The following is a 15,093-nucleotide window of genomic DNA, read 5'->3' on the forward strand; positions in this document are numbered from 1 at the left end:
ATGGCTGGAGGACTTGATCAGAAAGATCAACTCCCCCCATATACCGATTGTAGATCAGAATACAATCGGGCTTGAGGACCGTTGTTGTGGTACCTCGCACAGGGACGGGTGAGCTGCCGTTACCATGAATAGTGGTCAGCATAAGGACATCCCTCTTATCCTTATACCTGACCAGCAACAGGTTTTGGTGGGTAAGGGCACGGGACTCAATAGGTGTAGAAATAGGTGTCTGAATAAAATTTAGAGGGATGCCTCTCTGGTTCTTCCGCACAGTCCCACAAGCGAACGTGGATCTGGCAGCAAGGGATGTGAACAGAGGTGTTATGATTCGGCTAGCTGGATGTGGATCCTCTGTGTCAGCGAGGGATTGACGTGGACCGTGTTGGTGGACCGGTTCTAGGTTGCTACTGGTTTTCACCAGAGCCCGCCACAAAGCAGGATGGTCTTGCTGCGGCGGTAGCAACCAGGTCGTATCCACCGGCAACGGCTCAACCTCGCTGACTGCTGAGAAGGCGTGGGACAGAAGGACTAGGCAGAGGCAAGGTCAGACATACCAGAAGGTCGGGGCAGGCGGCAAGGTTCGTAGTCAATAGCAATAGCAGAAGGTCTGGAACACAGGCTTTGGACAACACTAAACGCTTTCTCTGGCACAAGGCAACAAGATCCGGCCAGGAAGGGAAGGGGAAGTGAGGTTATATGGACAGGGAGCAGGTGAAGCTAATTAGACTGATTGGGCCAGGCACCAATCACTGGTGCACTGGCCCTTTAAATCTCAGAGAGCTGGCGCGCGCACCCTAGAGAGCGGAGCCGCGCGCGCCAGAACATGACAGCCAGGGATCGGGACGGCGAATCGCATACCCATCGTGAATGTCAGTGCAGCGCTCCCGGTCAGCGGGTCTGACCAGGGCGCTGCGGAGAAGAGAACGCCGCGAGCGCTCCGGGGAGGAGCAGGGACCCAGAGCACTCGGCGTAACAAGAGGGATGCTGGTATAAAAGTTACACGTGGTAACCCTTATCCAGCAATGGGTGCACAAGGTCCCAAACGATTTTCCCACTAACACCCAGAGTGGGGGAACAAATCTGGGGGTTCAATACGGGAATCTCGTCCCTCATACACGCTAAACTTGTAAGTGTATCTGGAGGTACTCTCACAAAGTTTGTAGAGTTTCACGTCATACCGCGCCCTCTTCGAGGGAATATACAGGCGGAAGATTAGTCTCCCCTTAAAACTGATAAGAGACCTCCAAAAATTTGGCCCCAAAGTGATCTATGACTGGCCTCCATTGTAAAGCCGGTCATAGGTGGGATCACCTCATCAGGGGGACATGCCGCATTATCAGCGTAATGCAGGCATTTCCGAATCGCCTCAAACCGCTTCCATGCCATGGCCATACTGTTCCATGCGTACCATGACGGCATACCATTCATTGGACCTGGCCAAAAGGTGTGTGTGTGTGGGGGGGGGGAGGGGCGGGGAAGTGTGTAGTGTATGTGTTTGGTGTAACTTATATATAACGGTGTGTGATTATAAATCACACACCGATGTAAAAAATGCTGCGGCCAAGCAAAAAAAAGGGGGGGCAGCACCCTGAAACCCTAATAGGGCCCGGGTCGCGCTGTAAAATCTGCGGCGGACCCCATAGGACCTATTAGGGGGTCAGGGGGGGACATTTTTTTAACCCCCTACCTGTCCCTGCACTGAAACTCACCCTGCACTAACACCTCTTCTTCAGCCCTGAGGGGCATAGATCTTGGCAGAGGGGGGTCCTTGGCTCTTTCTCTCAGCTTTGCCTGCTGACTGAGCTCAGTGGGCAAGCAACGCTGAGAGAAGGGGACATTAACCCCTCCCCGGCTGGCTGCTATTCGGATGATCATCAGACCAATAGCAGCGCTCCTGGGGAGCTGACGGGATCACCACCTCCCCCCAGCTACAGGAGGTTATTGGCGATGTATAGTACACCGTTGATCACCTTCTAATTCCAGGTCACCGAGTCACACGTGACCCGTATGACCGAATTCGACGCAGATTGCCAGTTTGAATTCACCCTGCTGGAACCCCCTTGGGCATTGTCATGGGATGCCTGCTGAATGATTTCAGCAGGCATCCCGGTCCAGTCCCCGCCCAGTGCAGGTAGGCCCTGGGTCCTTAAGAACCAGGGAGCCAGGGCATACCCGTAAGCCCTAGGTCCTTAACCCCTTAAGGACCAAGGACGTACAGGTACGTTCTTGGTCCTGCTCCCGTGATATAACGCGGGGTTACACGATAACCCCGCATCATATCACGGCGGGCCCAGCGTCATAGTGAAGCCGGGACCCGCCGCTAATAGCGCGCAGCGCCGATCGCGGCGCAGCGCTATTAACCCTTTAGCCGCACGCTCAGAGCTGAGCCGCGCGGCTAAAAGCGAAAGTAAAAGCTGCCGGTTAACTCAGTGGGCTGTTCGGGATAGCCGCGGCGAAATCGCGGCATCCCGAACAGCTTACAGGACAGCGGGAGGGCCCCTACCTGCCTCCTCGCTGTCCGATCGCCGAATGACTGCTCAGTGCCTGAGATCCAGGCATGAGCAGTCAAGCGGCAGAATCATCGATCACTTGTTACCTATGAGAAACCAGTGATCAATGATAAAGATCAGTGTGTGCAGTGTTATAGGTCCCTATGGGAGCTATAACACTGCAAAAAAAAAGTGAAAAAAAAAAGTGAATGAATATCATTTAACCCCTCCCCTATTAAAAGTTTGAATCACCCCCCTTTTCCAATAAAAAAAAAAACACAGTGTAAATAAAAATAAAAATAAACATATATGGTATCACCGCGTGCGGAAATGTCCGAATTATAAAAATATATCGTTAATTAAACCACTCGGTCAATGGCGTACGTGCAAAAAAATTCCAAAGTTCAAAATAGTGCATTTTTGGTCACTTTTTATATCATGAAAAAATGAATAAAAAGCGATCAATAAGTCCTATCAATGCAAAAATGGTACCGTTAAAAACTTTAGATCACGGCGCAAAAAATGAGCCCCATACACGAAAAGATAAAAAAGTTATAGGGGTCAGAAGATGACAATTTTAAACGTATTAATTTTCCTGCATGTAGTTATGATTTTTTCCAGAAGTACGACAAAATCAAACCTATATAAGTAGGGTATCATTTTAATCGTATGGACCTACAGAATAAAGATAAGGTGTCATTTTTACCGAAAAATGTACTACATAGAAACGGAAGCCCCAAAAATTTACAAAACTGCGGGTTTTTTTTTTTCAATTTTGTCGCACAATGATCTTTTTTTCCGTTTCACCGTAGATTTTTGGGCAAAATGACTGACGTCATTACAAAGTAGAATTGGTGGCGCAAACAATATGCAATCATATGGATTTTTAGGTGCAAAATTGAAAGAGTTATGTTTTTTAAAGGCAAGGAGCAAAAAACGAAAATGCAAAAACGGAAAACCCCCCGGTCCTTAAGGGGTTAAGAGGTTAATCAGCAAGATTTCTAGCTCCCAGGGGTCTTTTATACAGGTAAGGAGCTGAGATTAGAAGCACTTTCGTAAAAGAAGTACTTCTAATCTCAGCTTGTTACCTGTATAAAAGATACCTGTTCACAGAAGCATCAATCAGATTTCAAGCTCTCCACCATAGCCAAGACCAAAGAGCTGTCCAAAGACCTACACATGGCTGGAATGGGCTACAAGACTATCAACAACCAGCTTGATGAGAAGTTTAAAAGTAAAGTGAATAACAAAGTATCCTATGAAAATGGCACCTGTTAAGAGGTGGGAAATATTTGGCAGTAAGTCAGTTATTAAAATTGAGGTGTTGGAAGCAGTATACACCGACGTGACTTTGACAAGGCACATTATCATACAGTATCTTGTACTGGGGTAAGAGCTCAGTGGGACTCAAAAACACATGTAGCATAAATGTCAAGCTTTCATTAGTGTTTTATCATATAACTAGCTGAGTAGCCGGCATTGCCCTCCTGTCTGACCTCCTATCTCGACCTCCTATCCCGTCCTCCTATTCATCCTCATATCCTGTCCTCCTATCTCGACCTCCTATCCTGACCTTCTATCCCGTCCACCTTTCCTGACCTCCTATCTCGACCTCCTATACTGACCTCCTATCCCGTCCTCATATCCCAACCTCCTATCTCGACCTCCTATCCCGACCTCCTATCCCGACCTCCTATCCCAACCTCAAATCTCGAACTCCTATCTCAACCTCCTATTCCGTCGTCCTATCTCGACCTCCTATCCCGTCCTCATATCCTGTCCTCCTATCTTGACCTCCTATCCCAACCTCCTATACCGTCCTCCTATGTCGACCTCCTATCTCGACTTCCTATCCTGACCTCCTATCTCGACCTCCTAACCCATCCTCATATCCTGTCCTTCTATCCCGTCCTCCTTTCCCGTCCTCATATCCCGACCTCCTATCCCGACCTCCAATTCAGACCTCCTATCCCGTCCTCCCATCTTGACCTCCTATCTCGACCTCCTATCATGTCCTCCTATCCCGTCCACCTTTCCCGTCTTCCTATCTTGACCTCCTATCTCGACCTCCTATCCCATCCTCATGTCCCGTCCTCCTATCCCGACCTCCTATCCCGACCTCCTATCCCAACCTCAAATCTCGAACTCCTATCTCAACCTCCTATTCCGTCGTCCTATCTCGACCTCCTATCCCGTCCTCATATCCTGTCCTCCTATCTTGACCTCCTATCCCAACCTCCTATACCGTCCTCCTATGTCGACCTCCTATCTCGACCTCCTATCCTGACCTCCTATCTCGACCTCCTAACCCATCCTCATATCCTGTCCTTCTATCCCGTCCTCCTTTCCCGTCCTCATATCCCGACCTCCTATCCCGACCTCCAATTCAGACCTCCTATCCCGTCCTCCCATCTTGACCTCCTATCTCGACCTCCTATCATGTCCTCCTATCCCGTCCACCTTTCCCGTCTTCCTATCTTGACCTCCTATCTCGACCTCCTATCCCATCCTCATGTCCCGTCCTCCTAGCACGTCCTCCTATCCCGTCCTCATATCCCGACCTCCTATCTCAACCTCCTATCCCAACCTCCTATCACGACCTCCTATCCTGTCCTCCTCTCCTGTACTCCTATGTCGACCTCCTATCCCGTCCTCCTCTCCTGTACTCCTATGTCGACCTCCTATCCCGTCCTCATATCCTGTCCTCCTATCTCGACCTCCTATCCCGACCTCCTATACAGTCCTCCTATGTCAACCTCTTATCTCGACCTCGTATCCTGACCTCCGATCTTTACCTCCTATCCCGTCCTCCTACCTGGCCTCCTATCTTGACCTCCTATCCCATCCTCATATCCCGTCCTCATATCCCGACCTTCTATCTCGACTTCCTATCCGACCTCCTATCCAGACCTCCTATCCCGTCCTCCTCTCCCGTCCTTCTATGTCGACCTCCTATCCCGTCCTCATATCCTGTCCTCCTATCTCGACCTCCTATACCGTCCTCCTATGTCAACCTCCTATCTCGACCTCCTATCCTGACCTCCTATCTCGACCTCCTATCCCATCCTCATATCCCGTCCTCCTATCCCAACCTTCTATCTCGACCTCCTATCCAGACCTCCTATCCCGTCCTCCCATCTTGACCGCTTATCTCGACCTCCTATCCCGTCCTCCTATCCCATCCTCATATCCTGTCCTCCTATCTCGACCTCCTATCCCGTCCTCCTATCTTGACCTCCTATCTCGACCTCCTATCCCGACCTCCTATCTCGACCTCCTATCCCGTCCTCCTTTCCTGTCCTCCTATCTCGACCTCCTATCCCGACCTCCTATCTCGACCTCCTATCCTGTCCTCCTATCCTGTCCTCATATCCCGACCTCCTATCCCGACCTCGTATTCCGACCTCGTATCTCGTCCTCCTTTCTTGACCTCCTATCTCGACCTTCTATCCCGTCCTCCTATCCTGTCCTAATATTCTGTCCTCCTATCTCTACCTACTATCTCGACCTCCTATCCCGACCTCCTATCCCGACCTCCTATCTCAACCTCCTATCCCGTCCTCCTATCTTGACCTCCTAACTCGACCTATCCCAACCTCCAATCTCGACCACCTATGCCGTCCTCCTATCCCGTCCTCATATCCCATTCTCCTATTTTGACCTCCTATTCCGTCCTCCTATCCCGACCTCCTATCACGACTTCCTATCCCGTCCTCCTTTCCTGTCCTCCTATCTCGACCTCCTATCCCGACCTCCTATCCTGTCCTCCTATCCCGTCCTCATATCCCGACCTCCTATCCCGACCTCCTATCCCGTCCTCCTTTCTTGACCTCCTATCTCGACCTTCTATCCCGTCCTCCTATCCTGTCCTCATATTCTGTCCTCCTATCGCTACCTCCTATCTCGACCTCCTATCCCGACCTCCTATCCCGACCTCCTATCCCGACCTCCTATCTCAACCTCCTATCCCGTCCTCCTATCTTGACCTCCTAACTCGACCTCCTATCCCGACCTCCTATCCTGACCTCCTATCTCAACCTCCTATCCCGTCCTCCTATCTTGACCTCTTAAATCGACCTCCTATCCCCAACCTCCTATCTCGACCTCCTATGCCGTCCTCCTATGCCGTCCTCATATCCCTTCCTCATATTTTGACCTCCTATTCCGTCCTCCTGTCCTGACCTCCTATCACGACTTCCTATCCCGTCCTCCTATCTTGACCTCCTATCTCGACCTCCTATCCCGACCTCCTATCTCGACCTCCTATCCCGACCTCCTATCCCGACCTCCTATCTCAACCTCCTATCCCGTCCTCCTATCTTGACCTCCTAACTCGACCTCCTATCCCAACCTTCTATCTAGACCTCCTATGCCGTCCTCATATCCCGTCCTCCTATTTTGACCTCCTATTCTGTCCTCCTATCCCGACCTCCTATCACGACTTCCTATCCCGTCCTCCTTTCCTGTCCTCCTATCTTGACCTCCTATCCCGACCTACTATCTCGACCTACTATCCTGTCCTCCTATCCCGTCCTCATATCCCGACCTCCTATTCCGACCTCCTATCCCGTCCTCCTTTCTTGAACTCCTATATCGACCTTCTATCCCGTCCTCCTATCCTGTCCTCATATTCTGTCCTCCTATCTCTACCTCCTATCCCGACCTCCTATCTCAACCTCCTATCCCATCCTCCTATCTTGACCTCCTAACTCGACCTCCTATCCCAACCTCCTATCTCGACCTCCTATGCCGTCCTCCTATCCCGTATTCATATCCCGTCCTCCTATTTTGGCCTCCTATTCCGTCCTCCTATCCCGACCTCCTATCACGACTTCCTATCCCGTCCTCCTATCTTGACCTCCTATCTCGACCCCCTATCCCGACCTAATATCCTATCCTGTCCTCATATCGCGTCCTCCTATCTCAACCTCCTATCTCGACCTCCTATCCTGACCTCCTATCCCAACCTCCTATCACGACCTCCTATCCCGTCCTCCAATCCTGTCCTCCTATCTTGACCTCCTATCCTGACCTCCTATCCTGACCTCCTATCCCGACCTCCTATCCCGTCCTCATATCCCATCCTCCTATCCCGTCCTCCTATCCTGTCCTCATATCTCAATCTCCTATTCCGTCCTCCTATCCTGTCCTCCTATCTCGAACTCCTATGTCGACCTCTTATCCCGACCTTCTATCCCGACCTCCTATCTCAACCTCCTATCCCGTCCTCCTATCCCTTCCTATCCAGTCCTCCTATCTCGACCTCCTATCTCGACCTCCTATGCCGTCCTCCTATCCCGTCCTCCTATCTCGACCTCCTATCCCGTCCTCCTATCTCGATCTCCTATTCCGACCTCCTATCCCGTCCTCCTATCTCGACCTCCTATCCCGACCTCGTATCACAACCTACTATCCAGTGCTCCTATCTTGACCTCCTATCCCGACCTCCTATCTCAACCTCCTACCCGGCCTTCTATCTTGAGCTCCTATCCCGACCTTATATCCAGACCTCCTATCCCGTCCTCATATCATGTCATCCTATCTCGACCTCCTATCCCGATCTCATATCTCGACCTCCTATCCCGACCTCCTATCCCGACCTCCTATCCCAACTTCCTATCCCGTCCTCATATCTCGACCTCCTATCTCGACCTCCTATCCCGACCTCCTGTCCCGAACTCCTATCCCTCCCTCCTATCCTGACCTCCTATCCCGTCCTCATATCCTGTCCTCCTATCTCGACCTCCTATCCCGACCTCCTATCCCAACCTCCTATCTCAACCTCTTATCCTGTCCTCCTATCCACTCCACCTTTCCCGTCCTCCTATCTCGACCTCCTATCTCGACCTCCTATCTTTACCTCCTATACCAACCTCATATCCAGACCTTCTATCCCGTCCTCCTATCCTGTCCTCATATTCTGTCCTCCTATCTCGACCTCCTATCCCGTCCTCCTATCTTGACCGCCTATCTCGACCTCCTATCCCGTCCTCCTATCCCATCCTCATATCCTGTCCTCCTATCTCGACCTCCTATCCCGTCCTCCTATCTTGACCTCCAATCTCGACCCCCTATCCCGACCTCCTATCTCGACCTCCTATCCCGTCCTCCTTTCCTGTCCTCCTATCTTGACCTCCTATCTCGACCTCCTATCCTGACCTCCTATCTCGACCTCCTATCCTGTCCTCCTATCCCAACCTCCTATCACGACCTCCTATCCCGTCCTCCTATCTTGACCTATCTTGACCTCCTATCCTGACCTCCTATCCTGACCTCCTATCCCAACCTCCTATCCCGTCCTCATATCCCATCCTACTATCCCGTCCTCCTATCCTGTCCTCATATCTCGACCTCCTATCCCGTCCTCCTATCCCGTCCACCTATCCTGTCCTCCTATCTGGAACTACTATGTCGACCTCTTATCCTGACCTCCCATCCCGACCTCCTATCTCGACCTCCTATCCCGTCCTCCTATCCCTTCCTATCCAGTCCTCCTATCTCGACCTACTATGCCATCCTCCTATCCCATCCTCCTATCTCGACCTCTTATCCCGACCTCCTATCCCGTCCTCCTATCCTGTCCTCATATTCTGTCCTCCTATCTCGACCTCCTATCCCAACCTCCTATCCCGTCCTCCTATCTTGACCTCCTATCTCGACCTTCTATCCCGTCCTCCTATCCCATCCTCATATCCTGTCCTCCTATCTCGACCTCCTATCCCGTCCTCCTATCTTGACCTCCTATCTCGACCTCCTATCCCCTCCTCCTATCCCGACCTCCTATCCCGTCCTCATATCCTGCCCTCCTATCCCAACCTCCTATCTCGACCTCCTATTCCAACCTCCTATACCAACTACCTATCCCGTCCTCATATCTCAACCTCCTATCTCGACCTCCTATCTTTACCTCCTATACCAACCACTTATTCCGACCTCCTATCTCAACCTCCTATCCCGTCCCCCTATCCCGACCTCCTATCCCGACCTCCTATTCCAACCTCTTATCCAGTCCTCCTATCTTGACCTCCTATCTCGACCATCTATCCCGTCCTCCTATCCTGTCCTCATATTCTGTCCTCCTATCTCGACCTCCTATCCCGACCTCCTATCCCTTCCTCCTATCTTGACCACCTATCTCGACCTCCTATCCCGTCCTCCTATCCCATCCTCATATCCAGTCCTCCTATCTCGACCTCCTATCCCGTCCTCCTATCCCGTCCTCCTATCCCGACCTCCTATCCCGACCTCCTATTCCGACCTCCTATCCAGTCCTCCTATCTTGACCTCCTATCTCGACCATCTATCCCGTCCTCCTATCCTGTCCTCATATTCTGTCCTCCTATCTCGACCTCCTATCCCGACCTCCTATCCCTTCCTCCTATCTTGACAGCCTATCTCGATCTCCTATCCCGTCGTCCTATCCCATCCTCATATCCTGTCCTCCTATCTCGACCTCCTATCCCGTCCTCCAATCTTGACATCCTATCCCGACCTCCTATCTCGACCTCCTATCCCGTCCTCCTATCTTGACCTCCTATCTCGACCTCCTATCCCGACCTCCTATCTCGACCTCCTATCTCGACCTCCTATGCCGTCCTCCTATCCCGTCCTCCTATTTTGACCTCCTATTCCGTCCTCCTATCCCGACCTCCTATCACGACTTCCTATCCCGTCCTCCTTTCCTGTCCTCCTATCTCGACCTCCTATCCCAACCTCCTATCTCGACCTCCTATCTCGACCTCCTATCCCGTCTTCCTATTTTGACCTCCTATTCCGTCCTCCTATCCCGACCTCCTATCACGACTTCCTATCCCGTCCTCCTTTCCTGTCCTCCTATCTCGACCTCCTATCCCAACCTCCTATCTCGACCTCCTATCCTGTCCTCCTATCCCGTCCTCATATCCCGACCTTCTATCCCGACCTCCTATTCCGACCTCCTATCCCGTCCTCCTTTCTTGACCTCCTATCTCGACCTTCGATCCCGTCCTCCTATCCTGTCCTGATATTCTGTCCTCCTATCACTACCTCCTATCTCGACCTCCTATCCCAACCTCCTATCTCAACCTCCTATGCCGTCCTCCTATCCGTCCTGATATCCCGTCCTCCTATTTTGACCTCCTATTCCGTCCTCCTATCCCGACCTCCTATCACGACTTCCTATCCCGTCCTACTTTCCTGTCCTATCTCGACCTCCTATCCCGACCTCCTATCTCGACCTACTATCCTGTCCTCCTATCCCGTCCTCATATCCCGACCTCCTATTCCGACCTCCTATCCTGTCCTCCTTTCTTGACCTCCTATCTCGACCTTCTATCCCGTCCTCCTATCCTGTCCTCATATTCTGTCCTCCTATCTCTACCTCCTATCTCGACGTCCTATCACGACCTTCTATCCCGACCTCCTATCTCAACCTCCTATCCCGTCCTATCTTGACCTCCTAATTCGACCTCCTATCCCAACCTCCTATCTCGACCTCCTATGCCGTCCTCCTATCCCGTCCTCATATCCCGTCCTCATATCCCGTCCTCATATTTTGACCTCCTATTCCGTCCTCCTATCTTGACCTCCTATCTCGACCTCCTATCCCGACCTCCTATCCTATCCTGTCCTCATATCCCGTCCTCCTATCTCAACCTCCTATCTTGACCTCCTATCCCGACCTCCTATCCTGACCTCCTATCTCGACCTCTTATCCTGTCCTCCTATCCCAACCTCCTATCACGACCTCCTATCCCGTCCTCCAATCCTGTCCTCCTATCTTGACCTCCTATCTTGACCTCCTATCCTGACCTCTTATCCCGACCTCCTATCCCGTCCTCATATCCTGACCTCCTATCCCGACCTCCTATCCCTTCCTCCTATCTTGACAGCCTATCTCGACCTCCTATCCCGTCGTCCTATCCCATCCTCATATTCTGTCCTCCTATCTCGACCTCCTATCCTGACCTCCTATCCCGACCTCCTATCTCGACCTCCTATCCCGTCCTCCTATCTTGACCTCCTATCTCGACCTCCTATCCCAACCTCCTATCTCAACCTCCTATCCTGTCCTCATTTTCTGTTCTCCTATCTCAACCTCCTATCTCAACCTCCTATCTCAACCTCCTATCTCGACCTCCTATGCCGTCCTTCTATCCCTTCCTCCTATTTTGACCTCCTATTCCGTCCTCCTATCCCGACCCCCTATCACGACTTCCTATCCCGTCCTCCTTTCCTGTCCTCCTATCTCGACCTCCTATCCCGACCTCCTATCTCGACCTCCTATCCTGTCCTCCTATCCCGTCCTCATATCCCGACCTCCTATCCCGACCTCCTATTCCCACCTCCTATCCCGTCCTGCTTTCTTGACCTCTTATCTCGACCTCCTATCCCGACCTCCTATCCCGACCTCCCATCTCAACCTCCTATCCCGTCCTCCTATCTTGACCTCCTAACTTGACCTCCTATCCCGACCTCCTATCCCGACCTCCTATCTCGACCTCCTATCTCAACCTCCTATCCCGTCCTCCTATCTTGACCTCCTAACTCGACCTCCTATACCAACCTCCTATCTCGACCTCCTATGCCGTCCTCCTATCCCGTCCTCATATTTTGACCTCCTATTCTGTCCTCCTGTCCCGACCTCCTATCTCGACCTCCTATCCAGACCTCCTATCTCGATCTACTATCCCAACCTCCTTTCTCGACTTCCTATCCCGACTTCCTATCCCGTCCTCATATCTCGACCTCCTATCGTGACCTCCTATCCCGTCCTCCTATCTCGACCTCCTATCTCGACCTCCTATCCCCTCCTCCTATCCCGACCTCCTATCCCGTCCTCCTATCCCGACCTACTATCCCTACCTCCTATCCCAACTTCCTATCCCGTCCTCATATCTTGACCTCCTATCCCGACCTCCTGTCCTGACCTCCTATCCCCTCCTCCTATCCCGACCCCTATCCCATCCTCCAATCCTGTCCTCATATCTAGACTTCCTATCTCGACCTCCTATCCCGACCTTGTGTCCCGACCTCCTATCCCCTCCTCCTATATCGACCTACTATCCCATCCTCCTATCCCTTCCTCCTATCCCGACCTCCTATCCTAACCTCCTATCCCGTCCTCCTATCTCGACCTCCTATCCCAACCTCCTATCTCGTCCCCCTATCTCGACCTCCTATCCTGACCTCCAGTCCCGACCGCCCATCCCGTCCTCCTATCCCATCCTCCTATCTCGTCTACTATCTCGACCTCCTATCGCGACCTCCTATCCCGACCTCCCGTCCCGACCTCCCATCCCGTCCTCCTATCCGTCCTCATATTTGGTCCTCCTATCTTGACTTCATATCCCAACCTCCTATCCCGACCTCCTATCCTAACCTCCTATCCCGTCCTCCTATCTCGACCTCCTATCCCAACCTCCTATCTCGTCCCCCTATCTCGACCTCCTATCCTGACCTCCAGTCCCGACCGCCCATCCCGTCCTCCTATCCCATCCTCCTATCTCGTCTACTATCTCGACCTCCTATCGCGACCTCCTATCCCGACCTCCCGTCCCGACCTCCCATCCCGTCCTCCTATCCGTCCTCATATTTGGTCCTCCTATCTTGACTTCATATCCCAACCTCCTATCCCGACCTCCTATCTTGACCTCCTATCCCATCCTCCTATCTCGACCTCCTATCCTGTCCTCCTATCCTGTCCTCCTATCTAATTCTCCTATCTCGTCCTCCTATCCCGTCCTCCCATGTCGACCTCCCATCTCGACCTTCTATCTCGATCTACTATCCCGACCTCCTTTCTCGACTTCCTATCCCGACATCCTATCCCGACTTCCTAACCCGTCCTCATATCTCGACCTCCTATCTCGACCTCCTATCCCGATTTCCGGTCCCGACCTCCTATCTTGACCTTCTATCCCGACTTCCTGTCCCGACCTCCGATCCCGTCCTCTTATCCCGACCTCCTATCCCGTCATCCTATCCCGTCCTCATATCCCGACCTCTAGTTAAGGGTTTAATTAAATATCCTATATTTTAAGTGGACATATAAGTAACATGTGACCAAGTATTATCGAAATATCTCCAGCCGTTTGGAAGTTATACAGTAACACATACTACCCATAGACTTGTATGGGACTTTAAACAAAAACCCTGACCCTGGCAAATGGGGGTGGGTAAGGGTTAAATCACATATCCTATGTTTGTTGTTGACATATAAGTAACATGTGTTCCAAGTTTCATGTTAATATCTTTAGCCGTTTGGACGTGATGCTGGAACATACACATACACAAGTTGAGTTTTATAAATATAGACAAGCTAGTATGATCTGCAGCATAAAAACTTTCCCTCCTATTCAGAAGGTGGGATTTGGCAAGTTCTCCTGGGTACCAATTGTTAAAATAACAGCTGATTCCCTGGCTGTAAATCTATTGGCCGAAGGTGTACAGGAGGCATCACTGTTTGGCACTTTCTTCAGCAGTTATGAACTGTAATAGTAATCACACTGACTGCATCCATATCTAGGTTCCAGGTCTGGAATGCTGAGGCCAGATCAGCATTATATATAGTGAGGGCACAGTATTAAGTCATACATGGGGGCACACTATATTAATTTATATATGGAGAACAGTATTAATTTATATATGGGGCACAGTATATAATGTATTCATATATAGGGCACAGTTTATTAATACATATATGAGGTACAATGTATTAATGTATGGGGCACAGTATATAATGTATTCATATATAGGGCATAGTTTATTAATACATATATGAGGTACAATGTATCAGTATATTAATTAGTTCATATATGTGGTACAGTATATTAATTTAAATATGGGGCACAGTATATAAATTAATACGTAGGATGCTGAATATAATAATTCATGTATGAGGACACAGTATATAAGTAATTCATAAATGGGGCTATAGTATATTAATTTATATTCCATGTGAAGAGGAGTAATAACGGAGCACTCACCCCAACTGTATTGCAAACAGGTAATTCTTTATTTCAGGACTTTCAAGTTGACAAAGACATCAAGGAGCAGGGAAGGCAGACAGGATCTTGTGCGGGGATTATCAGTCACATGGGGCGACGGTCCGTATCGCGCGGTTGCGCTTCGTCAGGCCCCCTGGCCTAACGAAGCGTAACCGCGTATCAAATTGTGTGGGATACGCTGTGTGATCATCAACTGCCTTGCTGTCTGTACCATACAAAGATATTACTCCCTGTAGTACCAGGGTACATACAGGAGGTTCCGATGCAGGCTCCTGTCATAAGGACAGGGGACCTGCAGTTATCAGGCAGGCTCCCTTGGTCAAGAGTAGGGTCCCTTGACCTTTACTAACCAATACCTCTGAGCTTTATGCATCAAGGTTGATGGTCCACTTTGTATATATGTACAATATTATTTACAAAGTATTTACCTTCTGTCAGACTATATGGGCCAGAATTATTTCAAACAATCATACTGTGTTGCGTCCAATTTAATTGTTCAAGCCAAAAACTCCAGAGAGTCTGAAGAAACACCATGCTGGTGTGAAACAGTGCTGTCACTTGTGTCTTGCTGGTGTCCGAACTAACCTTTTGCATGCGCTTTTAACTGCACCCCGAAA

The sequence above is a fragment of the Hyla sarda genome, chromosome 2 (assembly GCF_029499605.1).
Source record: "Hyla sarda isolate aHylSar1 chromosome 2, aHylSar1.hap1, whole genome shotgun sequence".
Lineage (NCBI taxonomy): Eukaryota > Metazoa > Chordata > Amphibia > Anura > Hylidae > Hyla > Hyla sarda.